Source organism: Coenobita brevimanus, chromosome 100, assembly GCF_032717465.1.
Source record: "Coenobita brevimanus isolate Jiangsu-jjx chromosome 100, ASM3271746v2, whole genome shotgun sequence".
NCBI lineage: Eukaryota > Metazoa > Arthropoda > Malacostraca > Decapoda > Coenobitidae > Coenobita > Coenobita brevimanus.
In genome coordinates, this window is record NC_137053.1 from 23,375,716 (window position 1) to 23,389,743 (window position 14,028).

The following is a 14,028-nucleotide window of genomic DNA, read 5'->3' on the forward strand; positions in this document are numbered from 1 at the left end:
CAATTTCCGTACTAATAAAAAATACACTAAAATTCGATAAAAATAGGTCCCCGCGTACAATGAGGATCGCATACTCTGAACTCGCGTACTGTAGGTACCTACTGTATATATATATATATATATATATATATATATATATATATATATATACAGGTATATATATATAGATAGATAGATAAGACAGATAGATAGATAGATAGATGGATAGATATGACAGGGAAGAGTGAAATAATGAAAAATTGAATTATGACGTAATACCCTAAAAGTTGTCATTTTTCCCATATATCTTACATGTGAAATTTGGCATTCTAAAACCAACATTTTCTTCCATCTACCAAAATTGGTAATTTTATATGCCGGGACACGTTCGGTAATAGAAAATACATTGGAGGACAAAGGCAAAGAAAGTTTCAGATAAATGTTTCTCAAATGTTTTATGAGTGGACTGTATCACCAGTCGAGCAGGGCAGTACTGCCAAGGTAGATGGAAAGCAGATGACAGTGAGAGCTGGAGCTCTCGTTTCATCAGCTCTCGGGACTAGTTCCTGGCCATCCCCCTTTCCTGAGCTTTTCAGTGTCTCAGTAACACAGAGACTAGGCCAGCATGCTCTCCTATACAAGTTTCTCTAACTGTCAGCACCAATCTACATGCACTTACTTTTCAGAATTAAAAAAGGAAAAATGGCAGACATAAATCATGTCCCGGAGTTCCCGGGGAGGGGAGGAAATGGACTTGCCTGAAACCACAGGAGTCTGATTCACTTCTTCATTTCTGCAACATTTGCGACCTTTCCTCTAACTTTCTCTCTGTTGAACACCACCTCTAAACCTCACCTCTTTTTAACGGAGACTCAGCTGTTTGAGGCAACTGACAGCAAACCCTTTTCTGTATCCTCCTACCTTCTCTATACTCATTTCAAAGCCAAAGGTGGATGTTGTGTATATGTATGTAACGACTTATCTTGCTCTCGTGTTCCTGAACTTTATTATTCTGAAGTCTCTAATCTCTGGCTTCGGCTCTCCAGTCATTCTCTGACTAAATGTATCTGCGCTGTTTACTTATCCCCTAAGTCTACTAACAAAAATTCTACGACTATCTTACTTCTACGATGGAACACATTCCATCCATTTCTCCTTTCTCTGAAATCTCCATTCTAGGAGATTTCAATGTTCACCACCACCTTTGGCTCTCCTTTCCATTCACTGATCCACCTGGCGAACATGCCTACATCTTTTCTATCCTTAATGACCTAGAGCAGCTTGTACAGCACCCTACACGTATCCCTGACCACCTTGGAGAGAGCTCCAACATACTTGACCTCTTCCTTACAACTAATCCTTCTGCTTACACTGTCAATCATTTCTCTCCGTTGGGCTCCACGATCACAACCCTATTACGATAATCTGTCCTATCACTGTGGTAAGGCCAGTGGACCCTCCAAAGAAACGCTGTCTGTGGCACTTTGGAGCTGTGGATTGGGAGGCCCTCAGGCAGTACTTCATTGATTTTCCCTGGAATGATTATTGCTTCCATGGTTGGAAGCCATCTGAGTGTGCTTGCACACTACGGAGGTTATTCCCTCAGTCTTGGAAGCATACATTCCCTTCTCATATCCTCTGACTAATGCAAGAAGGCCTTGGTTTAATCATGTTTGTTCTAATGTTGTCCGCAACAAGGAGAGGGCCTATAAAAAGTACCAGAGCCAATACACCCCTGAATCACGTCTTTTTTATGTTTCTGCCCAGAATCGTGCTAAGTCTGTTCTTCGCTCTGCTAAAAATAATTTCATCCATACTAAATGCTTTCAACTCTACAGCCTGAATTCTTCCCGCTCCTTCTGGCACCTTGCCAAAAACCTTTTCTAACAACTTTACCTCATCATCCTTTCCTCTTCTTTTCTACTCTGATGGCTCTGTAGCTATTTCTTCTACTGATAAAGCAGATCTCTTTGCTCAGACTTTCTCCTCCAATTCCACCTTAGACGATTCCAGTGCTGTTCCTCCATCATTTCCCCCTTCTGACTTCCTCATGGCTGACATAAAAATTTCTTCAGCTGATGTATTTTATGCCATCACTGGCTTCAATTCTAACAATGCAAATGGACCTGATGGAGTCCCTCCTGTTGTACTCAAGAACTGTGCTTCTGTGTTTACACCCTGCCTTTGTAAACTCTCGCAAATGTCTGTCAACTTGTACCTTCCCCCTCTAGCTGGAAGTTTGCTCTCATTCAGCCAGTCCTAGAGAAGGGTGACCATTTTCCCAACCCACTAACTATCGTCCAGTTGCTTTAACATCCTGTCTCTGAAATTTTTTTAGTCTATTCTTGACAGAAAAATTTTAAAGCATCTTTTCTATCACAACCTTCTTTCTGATCGTCAGTATGGGTTCCGTCAGGGACGCTTCGCTGGCGATCTTCTCACCTACCTTTCAGACTCCTTGCCATCCTCCTTTTGGGACTTTGGCAAAAGCTTTGCCAGTGCACTGGACATCTCAAAGGCTTTCGATAGAGTCTGGCATAAATCTTTAATTTCCAAACTGCCCTCTTACGGTTTCTATCCTTCTATCTCTGCCTTCATCTACAGCTTCCTTTCTGGTCGTTCTATAGCCTTTGTTGTAGACGGCCATTGGTCTTCTCCTAGATCTATCAACAGTGGTGTTTCACAGGGCTCTGTCCTTTTATTCATCAATGATCTAAGTCGTACATCTAATCCTATCCACTCATACATTGATGATTCCACCCATCACCTTTCCATTCGGTTCCTGCAGTGACCATCTCGGCAGTTACTTCAACAAACAAGAGATGAGGTTATGGCACACCTATGTCTGACTTGGTTCGTATCTCTGACTGAGGTAACAATAATCTTGTTGTTTTTGATGCATCAAAGACTCAGTTCTTACACTTATCAATCCGACAAAATCTTCCACAGGAGTACCCTCTAATGTTTAATAATATCCAGCTCAATCCTGCATCATCCTTGAACATGCTGTTTCGTTCACTCGGGATTTATCTTGGAAAGATCACATCTCTTGTAAAATCTCCTTCCAATTAGGTGTGCCAAGCTGACTCCTTTTTTGCACAGTTGTTGTCTCTATACAAGAGTTTTATCCGCCCCTGTGTAAAGTACAACTCTCATGTGGGGGGAGGCTCCCCACATACAGCTCTTCTCAATAAGGTAGAGTCAAAGGCTTTTTCTCTCATTAACTCTCCTCCTCTTACTGGCTTTCTTCAACCTCTGTCTCTTTGCCGCACCGTTGCATCTCTGTCTCTTTTCTATCGTTACTTCCATGGACACTGCTCTTCTGAACTGTTTGCTTGCATCCCTCCACGTCTTCGACGCGTGCATAGAACCTGTCTAGCAACAAATTTCCATCCCTTTTCTATCCAACTCTCTAATGTATGCATTAACCGTTACTCCCAGTCCTTCATTTATACAACAGTTCAACTCTGGAACTGTCTCCCTCTGTCTGTATTTCCTACTTCCTATGACCTCCCGTCTTTCAAAAGCAGTCTGTCCAGGCATCTCAAAATAAACGGATCTTGAATTTGGCTCTCTCTTTCTTTTTTCTTTTTTTTCTCGGAAGGTACTGTTATGCGGTCTCTTAGTCTTTGGTTCCTTCTTCCTCACAAAAAAAAAAAAGATTGTATATATTATATAATACGTAAAACACTTCTAGATTTTTAAGCCTACTATGTTCTGTTGCAATTCTTATGCATTTTGATTGTTAGAGCATGGTGACAAGATGGCTGAGCGTCATCCGAGAAAACCTCCGGCATGCAAGATTTTCGGTAATCCTCTCAGAATGAATTTGCACGGGTTGCCAACCACTGAAGACATGGTTACGGACTATCAGTGGGTCAGACTGGATTTGAAGTGTAAATTAAAAAAAGAACGAACTTTTCCAGAAGTGTCTGATGTCCTGGTTGTCAAAATTTAAGAAATTTGGATCAAAGCATCAGTACCTGCCGTTATATCAGCCCACATTATGCGGCTGATACGAAACCACCACGGTAAATACCTCAACCTTGTGAGATACCCAGTGTCGAAAAGAAATACACAGAATGAGCAAAAAGTTACTGCTTGCAAGGTGCAAGCCAGGTAGATTATCAACAGTGCAGCATGCAAATGTGCTGACCATTGATCAAGTTTGTGTTCAAAGTCTTGCATGGTTCCACTTCCTGAACTCTTTCCTTCAAGCTCAACGAACCACATGCAAGATGACGATAGGGCCACTTGACAGCATAGCTATAAAGAGGTTACAGGAGCATCTGAGAAGAAAGTTGAAGGAACAAGACAGGCTAGCCCAGTATCACCTTGAAGCTAGTGCCAGTTCATCGACATCAAAGAAAAATGAAAGCAACTTTAGCAGTTCTGTAGAAGATGAACCTGGTGAAAACACAGATAGTAACACTGAAACATTATCTGCTACTATTGCATGTACTTTGCAAGCATTACACCCTTTTACTGCTGCATGTACTTCTCAAGCAGCAGTACAGCAGAGACGTTGGCTATAGAATACTGCGAAGGCTTTGGAGCGACATGCAGTTTCAGATAGAGCAGTGGAAGAGATTGCATCTGCAGTCTTGGAAGACTATGGCATAGTAACATCTGAGGACTGCAGTGATGCCATACACAGAAGCAAAGTTAAAAGAGAACGGAAGAAGTATCGTGAAACCATCAGTGCTGAAGTGGCAAGTCTTACTGCTGAAATACAGGGCCTAAATTTTGATGCCTGAGGAAATAAAACACTCTCGAAACAGTTGATGGCACAGCTCACCGGAGAGTGACTGTAAAGGAATGTAATATGTTATATCACTGGTACAGGAGCCTAGCTCCAATTATCTCCGTCACATTAAAACTGATAGTGGCAGTTCTGTAAGCACAAAGCTGGCCATCATCCATTTTCATGGTGAAAAGAGCATAGACGCTCAGAAGCTGGTGGCAATTGCGGGTGATGGCACTGCAGTGAACACCGAGAAGAAGGGCGGTGTTATAAGACTCCTTGAAGAACATGTTAAACGTCCTCTGCAGTGGTTTGTTTGCCTTCTCCATGCAAATGAAATTCCTCCACATCATTTTTTCTAACATCTGGATGGTTGCACGACAGGACCAAGAAGTTTCTCAGGGCCAATCGGTTCTTTATTGGCAAATTGTGAGGAAATGTCAATTGTTGCTTTTGAGCCAATAACATGTGAATTTCCCGGATGTCAACGTTGAAGGTCTGAGTTCAGATCAGCAGTATTTACTGGATATTTGCCAAGCAGTAATCACTGGCAATTGCTCTGTCTCTTTTTCACATCGTCAGCCAGGAAAACTGGTTATGTCCCGCTGGGTCACACTGGCCAATCGAGTTCTGCGTTTGTATGTTTCAACAGAAAGGCCTAGCGATAATCTCAAAACATTTGCTAAATTAATTCTGAAGGTTTATGCTCCAGTCCGGTTTACAATCAAGTCCAAACCTTCATGCAAGGATGGCTCTAAGCACTGGTGGATGCAGATTAAGAGGTCACACTACATGTCGCAAGATCTGAAAGCTGTATCTGATCCAGTGATTCAGCGAAATGGCTACTTTGGCCACCCTGAGAACATTTTGCTGACCATGGTAACTGACGAGCTTCAACATATCAGGGAGCTGGGCATTCGACGAATCATGCGAGTTCGAGCCTCCAAGACACATCAACGTGGTGTCAGATGTTTTCAGGAACCATCTTTCAGTCTCAATGCCCAGGAAAACATTGATTTGATTGACTGGCAGAAGAGTGTCCTGACTGAACCTCCAATCACAAAATCAATCTCCAATGCTGACCTGGAAAGTGTGGTTCGTAACGAAACAACTCTTGCCCCTGAAATTCCTTGTTTTCCATGTCATGCACAAGCAGTGGAAAGATGCGCAAAAGCAGTCACAGAGGCATCAATAGCTGTTGTAGGACAAGAAGCAAGGGATGGCTTTATTCGAGCAAGAATACATGCTCGGGCTATCATGCCAACGTTTAACACTAAAAGTGAATATCACACCACACAGTAACTTTTCAGATTTGTAGTCAGTGTTGTGCTTACTGGCATAATCTGCACATATTGGGTGATGCACATTTGTACATTGCATATTATAATGTATAAGTGTATATTATACTCTATAATACAATGAGGTCCAAGTATATATATATATATATATATATATATATATATATATATATATATATATATATATATATATATATATATATATATATATATATAATCAGCAGCAGCAGCCGTTTGAGTATCCACTGCAGGACCGGCCTATCCCCACCGAAGTGAGGACGATACAACTAATGTATCTCTACCAAGTTGCTTAGAAGGTCTAGTAGAGATTGTATGTAGGGTGAGAAGTGCTGTAAGTGTAATTGTTGTGTTGGCGTGGCTTTGGATGTGTGTGTATAGTATGCGACACTTGTTCAACCACAGGAGCCCTGATGTCCGCCAAAGCAGTATGTGGCCAGAAGAACGCTCCCAAAGTTTATTACCCTGGCATGGTGTGAACCCTCTTTCTTCAGTGTATGAATACGACACTTTACCACTGTACCACACACACACACACACACACACACACACACACACACACACACACACACATATATATATATATATATATATATATATATATATATATATATATATATATATATATATATATATATATATATATATATATATATATATATATATACCTCATTAACCATTGCAAGTCCAGCGATGAACAAAGGCCTCCCCCAACGTTCTCCACAAATTCCTTGACAGCCAATCTCTGCCACGTTTTGCTTGTAAACTTCACTATCTCATATCTACACCTCCTTTCTGGTCTTTTTCTGCTATGTTTACGGTCTCTTGGAATCCAGTCAGTCAGCCTCTTGGTTATTCCTTATTCTAGCTACATGACCTGCCGACCTCCATTTGTGTTCCATTATAACTTCTTTAACGTCTTTGACTTTAGTTGGGCTCTCATCCTGGTTGATCATTCCCTGTCTCTTAAAGATATTCCTAACAATGACCTATCCATTGCTTTTGATAACGAAATCATTGATCTTCCATAGATTTTGTCAGTTTCCAGGTCTCACATCCTTACGTCATAGCTGGGATTATACGTTCGTTCTATACTTTCCGTCGCATACATACTAGCAAACTACTTTTCATTATGTCTCTATGTTTACTGAAAGCGTTCCATCCATCTGTAATGAGTCTTTTTATTATGCTATCATCGTCTTTCGTTCGTTTTAGTATTTGCCTCAAGTAATTGTACTCCTCGACTTCTTCCATAATTACTTCGTTATTTCTGCTGGCGGTCTTTCGTATATTTGAGTTAAACATTAATTTAATCTTACTCCTACTCATATAATCCTAACTTCAGACTTTCATTATTTAGGTCATTTAATACTTCTTGCAATGTTTCTAAGATTAGGACTATATCATCTACAATCTTAATCATTTAGATTTTTTCCTCTAGCTTACTATTTTGTTCTCCATTTCTAGCTTTCTGAGAATACTTTCTAGGCATGCTGTGAATAATTTTTGTGACATTGTATCTCCTCGTCTGCGAACAATTTTTGAACAACCATAACCTGAATCTTGATTTCATGTCCATAACACTGTGCCACGTTAAAGCATCATAGGCAGGCTCATTAGGATTGAGAACGATTTCACCAGCCTGCCTTGCTAGAATATTGTCAATTATATTTCAGTCTTTAGTTCTCAGGTGTTGAGAATAAACAATATCGTGCTCTTACCATCTTTGTCTAAACTGTTCACTCCCTGATACCCTTAATTTAACTGTTGTTGTTGCTTTGTACAAGGCTCACGGAATGAATGTCTTTCGGTGTTACGGAAGGAGCCACTGGGAACATTTTACTAAGGACACCAGGAAGCAACCTCATATGCATTTCCAGGAGCCAATTCTGTATGGAACTGGCAACTTTCTGCCTCCATTTCCCACCATTCAGATATTGAAGATGTTCTTCGTTCACAGCGGTAAGAGGAAATTTTTACATGTCGTCGAGGGAGTATTACTAACCTATTTCTGTACTGTATTGTACTTGTCCCTTTATCATAAAAACGAAAAATACTTCTGATGAATGTGTATTCGGTTGAAGTTTAGTTATATTTTCCGTCTAATGAATGGAAGATTATATTAATAGCTATGAACCAATAAGGTTTATTTCGGACAGTCTTTCTTCCATTGTACATCATTTGCCACAGAATCACAGTAGAGATTCTGTATATCTCTCGTTGGTAGGAAAAAAATAGTACAACTAGAGGGGCATTCAATGGTGTGCATCTCTCCAACCAGAGCAACATAATTTTCAGACAACTCATCATAATGGGTTAGGATTTTCATCGTTGTTTAGGATTTCACAAAAAATATTATCCGGATCCAGATCTGTAATACGATCCGAAACGGCCCCAAAAGTTAATCGATTGTTCCCTGCGATGCCCACCAAATTTGGTTCAACTCTCTCTTGTAGTTTTTGAATAGTCCTTTTAACAGCCAAATAAACTTATCTGGATTGGTCCCAAAAGTTAATCGATTTTTCCCTGGGACATGGGTTATCAAATAATCAAATTTGATCCAAATCTTTCCTTTAGTTTTTTAGTAATCCTACTAACAAACAAAAATACTAACAAACCAACGGGGTGAAAACATACTCCTTGTCAGAGAGAATAATGTCACCATTAGATCATACCATTTGACAAAGGAGCTTATAATTTTGACTGATGTAATCATAACTCAAATTATCGTGTCCCCCTCAAGTGTATAAATTTTCAGCTTAATTCTGGTTGGAATCAGTCATAATATCATTAAACATAAAGAGGATAATTTTGTCCACTATTCTTCGAGTCAGAAATGTAACAGGAATTTTCATAGTACACAGCTCTACTTTTTTATGGAAAAATTTTCTTGGGTAATGATATTTATAAACAAATCCACACTACACTTCCTAGCTTTGAAAAGCTTATCATATCCTCTTTCAGCTTCAGCTTGCAAAAACTTGCACTCAGGGTGCTGAAGGATTGCTGAAGATGTACAAGTTCATGTAGTCTTACCACACCGGATGAAGTAAGATTCTGATAGTTAAACTTCTCTTCCCACAGTCAGACTGACCAACCAGACGTGGACAACAGTTTGCAGAAGGCAGTAACTCCGCAATGTAGAAAGATATTTGAGGTCTCTTCAGATGAACTTACAGCACTATTATTTCCTTAAATAAATGGAATGATCATATGACTTTCTGATATTGAGAAAAATAAGAGTTTGTAAGTGTTGTAAAAGAGTGGTCCTTAATGGACCCTTACTACTTACCCCTTTAATATTCCAGTTTCTATGATGCAGATTATCAATACTGTAATTATTCTCCAGAAATATGTTTACTTTAGAGGCACTGAAAAATAGTATAAAAGCTGCATCTGTGATAACATAAATAGGCTGGAATCCCTTGTAATTAATTTGGGGGAGCTTAGCAAAAACTAAAGGATAGTGAGCAAAATAAAACAATTAAACTATATTTTAAACTATTTAACCCTACAAGGCATGTTGACGTGAATCACATTCTTTGTGGCTTGGCACATAAACGCACACTGAAGCAAATCGCATGAAAAAGCAGAAAAAAACGCTGTCAAAAAAAAGTTTTGGGCCGTTTTGCGTCAAATTTGGCCGCGTTCTAGCGGACGCATCCCTCTTCCAAGATAAACATTTGGCAACACTGTAGAGCTTCCTTGGAGCCTTCCCATAGCGAGAAACCTGTTACCTCAGTACCTCACAGGGAGTCAGGCTGTAGGGTTGCGTCGAATGTGCTGTCCCTTTAAATCCCTCTAATTCTCCCCTTCCTCCCTGAGTTGAAGCCCCTATGGACTGAGTGTGATAATATATTATTTCTGAGCATATTTTGATGTGATTTTGTCGATGGAACATAGATACATATCTTCAGAAGAAATGGTGCCCATTTTCAGTCGTTAGGCCTAAGGGCAAGATGCGTGTTCACTGTAGTGGGGTTTCGCCACTCCGCCTTCCCTGGGCCCTATACTGTGAGTATATATACTTATATAGTGGAGCCAATGCCTAAACTATATAGTGTGCGAAAGATACAGTGACTGGCTTTGTGATATATTGGAACTAGCCTGCGTTATGTATGCCATAGCCATAGAATGGAATGGCGCAGGCATTACCTGTATGCCTTAGTCAGGAAGGAATTATTAGAGGTGTTTAGGGATGGAATTTGATAGCGATAATGTATATGAGTATGAATCTGTGTGAAATATAAGGCCAACATGTTGCAAGTATTCGTGAAGGAGTGTGGCGTGTGCCAATATAACAGTACGTTGTAAATGTCGAGGTGAAGGTGCTGCATCACGGTCACGTTGTACCATAGTAAGGAACGTAATAATTGCGGAGGTAGAGGTGGAATCATTGTGGTAGTCATGTATTTGCGTATGATTTAGTGTGAAATGTACGTGAATTGAGCTGCGAGTGTTCATGAAGGGATAATTTACAGTGTGCAGCGTATGTTAGGAATACCTTAGCGGCAGGTGTGTGGGGACTAGCAACCACGGACATCATTGAACAGGTACTGTAATTTGCTCAGACAGTTAGTTAGAACTTATACATTATGTACAATGGACGTGAAATGTGCGGCGAGTGTTCGTGAAGGAATTTTGTAGGTGCGTAGCATAGGTTAGCGATACCTTACCTGCAGGTGTGCAGGGACATAAGGACGCCTAGCAATCACAGACATCATTGAACAGGTACTGTAACATGCTCAGACATTGAGTGAGAACTTATACTTTATGTACAATGAACGTGAAACGTGCCACGAGTGTTCGTGAAGGAATTTTGTGGTTGCATAGCATAGGTTAGCAATACCTTAGCGGCAGGTGTGCAGGGACACAAGGACGCCTAGCAATGAAGTGTGTCATTGAACAGGTACTGTAGCCTAACATGCTCAGACATTTAGTTCAAACTTAAACTTTATGTACAATGTATGTGAAATGTGCCACAAGTGTTCGTGAAAGAATTTTGTGGTTGCATAGCATAGGTTAGCGTTACCTTAGCAGCAGGTGTGCAGGAACATAAGGACGCCTAGCAACCACGTGCGTCATTGAACAGGTACTGTAACCTGCTCAGACATTTAGTGAGAACTTATACTTTATGTACAATGTACGTGAAATGTGCCACGAGTGTTCGTGAAGGAATTTTGTGGGTGCGTAGCATAGGTTAGTGATGCCTTAGCTGCAGGTGTGTGTATCGGTACATGGCTAGCACTAAATATCATGCTACCGCTAGCACCAATAAATACTATGTGTTCTGCTGTTATTGTATAACTAGACCACCGTGTTGGAGATCGACGACACTGTCTGCAGTATACGTCAGCTACTCGCCGTCACTGCCCGACACTTCCCACCAAAGGTCCTCTGCCACAAGAAGGTGGAAGCTGGTCTGTTATTAAGTGGTAGCGTAAGGTGACAGAAATGAGCAGATTAAATCTCTCTTTATTGGGTACAGAATAATATAACTGCGACCTGAGAGATATGTAAGAGCGATACCACCTCCCTTTATAACTATAAAACGGCTTCTGATGCTGTACACTCACCGAGCCGACTAGGGCGCGGTGCTGAGGTCAGCTAAAAAGTGAGGTGCCAAGCATTTACATATACTCTGGGCTTATGCAAAAAGTAGAGATAAATGACAACTCTACTAGGACATTATACACCTCTATAAAATGGCATTAAGTACATTCACATATGCCAACATAATAAATGGTTCCCCAGGACTTTACACTTACGCACTATTCAGATATCTTTTCACTTCTCCTAACCTTCATTTTATAATTGAAACAGGGTGGCCCTCATGGTCTGCCATCCACCTTCTTTCTATACCACAGCTAACAGCGAAATGATATTTGGTTGTTCATCATTCACACTTCATTACACACTGTTAATTATGACTAAACAGCTTTAAAAATTATTATGTAAAATGTGTGATACTACAACTTCATATGGAAAAAGATGTTGACACCAGAACATCGCTCGGCCATACCATTGACGTCCTCGTCGACATTGTTGTCCTAAGTACCGTGTAGCCTAACCAGAGTGTAGGGTAGCTAACTATTCAGGAACATCCTCTTGCAATCCGCGAGTACGGACACGTGGTCTCAGTGGGTTCTTTAATTGGCGCCTTAAATAGTAGCCTAAACCACAAACACAGGACAAGACCACAATAAGTAGAAGACCAACGCCAGGACCAAAATAGGAAGGAGAAAGGTATGAAGGAAGATAGGACAGTACATAAGGCTCTAAATCAGTCCTGTTCAAGTGAGAGAGGAAGGTAAGCTCCTTTAATACATGAGACAGCCTGTTCACATTCAAGGAAATAACACTGAATGAAGGTAAAAACGGTCGTAACTGGGATGAGAAGTTCACTGACAAAGCTAGATGATGCTTGCTAGGCAGAACTGCTATCTCTTTACTGTGTAACTCACAAAAATCAGGTGCAACATAATACCCCTTTACTGTAAGGAATTGATTCTGCGAGGCACAAGTCACAGTTACGTCCTCTGTCTCAGGAAAGTAAAAGTACTGTTTCGCATGAATATGAGCATGGAAAACTGACTTCAACTGAATGGGTTGGAAGGTGCAACGTTGCAGAGCAGAGGAAGTATTTGTGTCCAACAAGGCCCTCTTACACTCCTTTACCTTTAATGGTACGAAGACAAAATGGAAAGCAGGACATACATGGAGATCAAGAAATGAGGCCTTACACTTCTCAAATTCATCCACAGTCGTTTCTGCTACATATTTCTTGTCATCTGAGACAACTAGCACCTCTGGACCCTCTTCAATAACAACTAGTGTATTATTAGCAGTAGCAAAAGGGAAGGAAATGAGCCGCCATGCCTGGTATGTTACAGCATTCCTCATAGGTACCAATATCAGGATGCCTTCATGGGTCAACTGGGCCTCTAACAATGGGTAATAATATTCCAGTTGACTCAGATCAAAGAGTGGCATAAGTCCATGCTTCCACATAGCTATATCAAGTGCATTTGTTAGTATATTAGTAGGCAGCAATAAAGCGTTAACCCTGTTCAAACTTGCATCGATTAAGCCGTCCACCATATTGGCTGCATGCAGTGGTTGACTCGTCGAGAGCATGTAAGTACTCAGCGAATAACACCAAGTTAGCTAGGGTTGGTAGGTTAATTTGGATGTTGTTCACAGGCTCTACTAGATGGTTGGTAGTCCTAATTATCTCGTTAGCTTTGTTAGTGAACTCATCTAACTGTTTATACACATGCATGATTAATCTATTATTGGCTTTAGCGGCCAGTGTCAAGTCATGCATCTGTCTACCCAATTGCACTACATCCTTATCTAATGCCGTGCCAAAGAGTTGTTGAGTCAGGATTCCTAGAAAATCCACAAGTCCTCTCTTAGTACGTGCATGGACATGCTTGGAAAGATCAGAGTGTACGTTAGATAAAGCAACATGCAAGTTAGTGAGCCTGTCGGTGAGCCTGTCTATATGCCTAGTCTGAAGCTCAACGATTCCATGCAAGGTTCGTTCCAAAGCTTCAGTGTCAGAGTTCGTCAATCGTGGGTTTCGATTAAACATCTTTCCCACTTCCAACAGTTGCTGTCTGAGATTCGACAAGCCCTTGGAGACCTCCTTGACAATATCTGGCATTTGGAGATAGCCTTCCATTGGATAGTAGACGCATACTGCATCTTCCACTACCACGACTTCTCCAAGTGGGCTCTTCAGTGCTCCTGGCATTAACGCAGTCGTGTCCGTGTCCGACGTCTTTCCATAGGTCCACCCCAAGCAACGCACGAGGAGTATGAGCCACAGCCACATTTTTTTCTGCAAGAGTAGATACTCCCTTAATCACTCTTGTTGTGGGATCGTAGCTTGCTGCGATACTCTTGGTTAGGGACAGGTACAGACGACAACATAGACTGCGACGAAGACAGAGGGGACAACACATCAGACGCATGGTTAGTTAG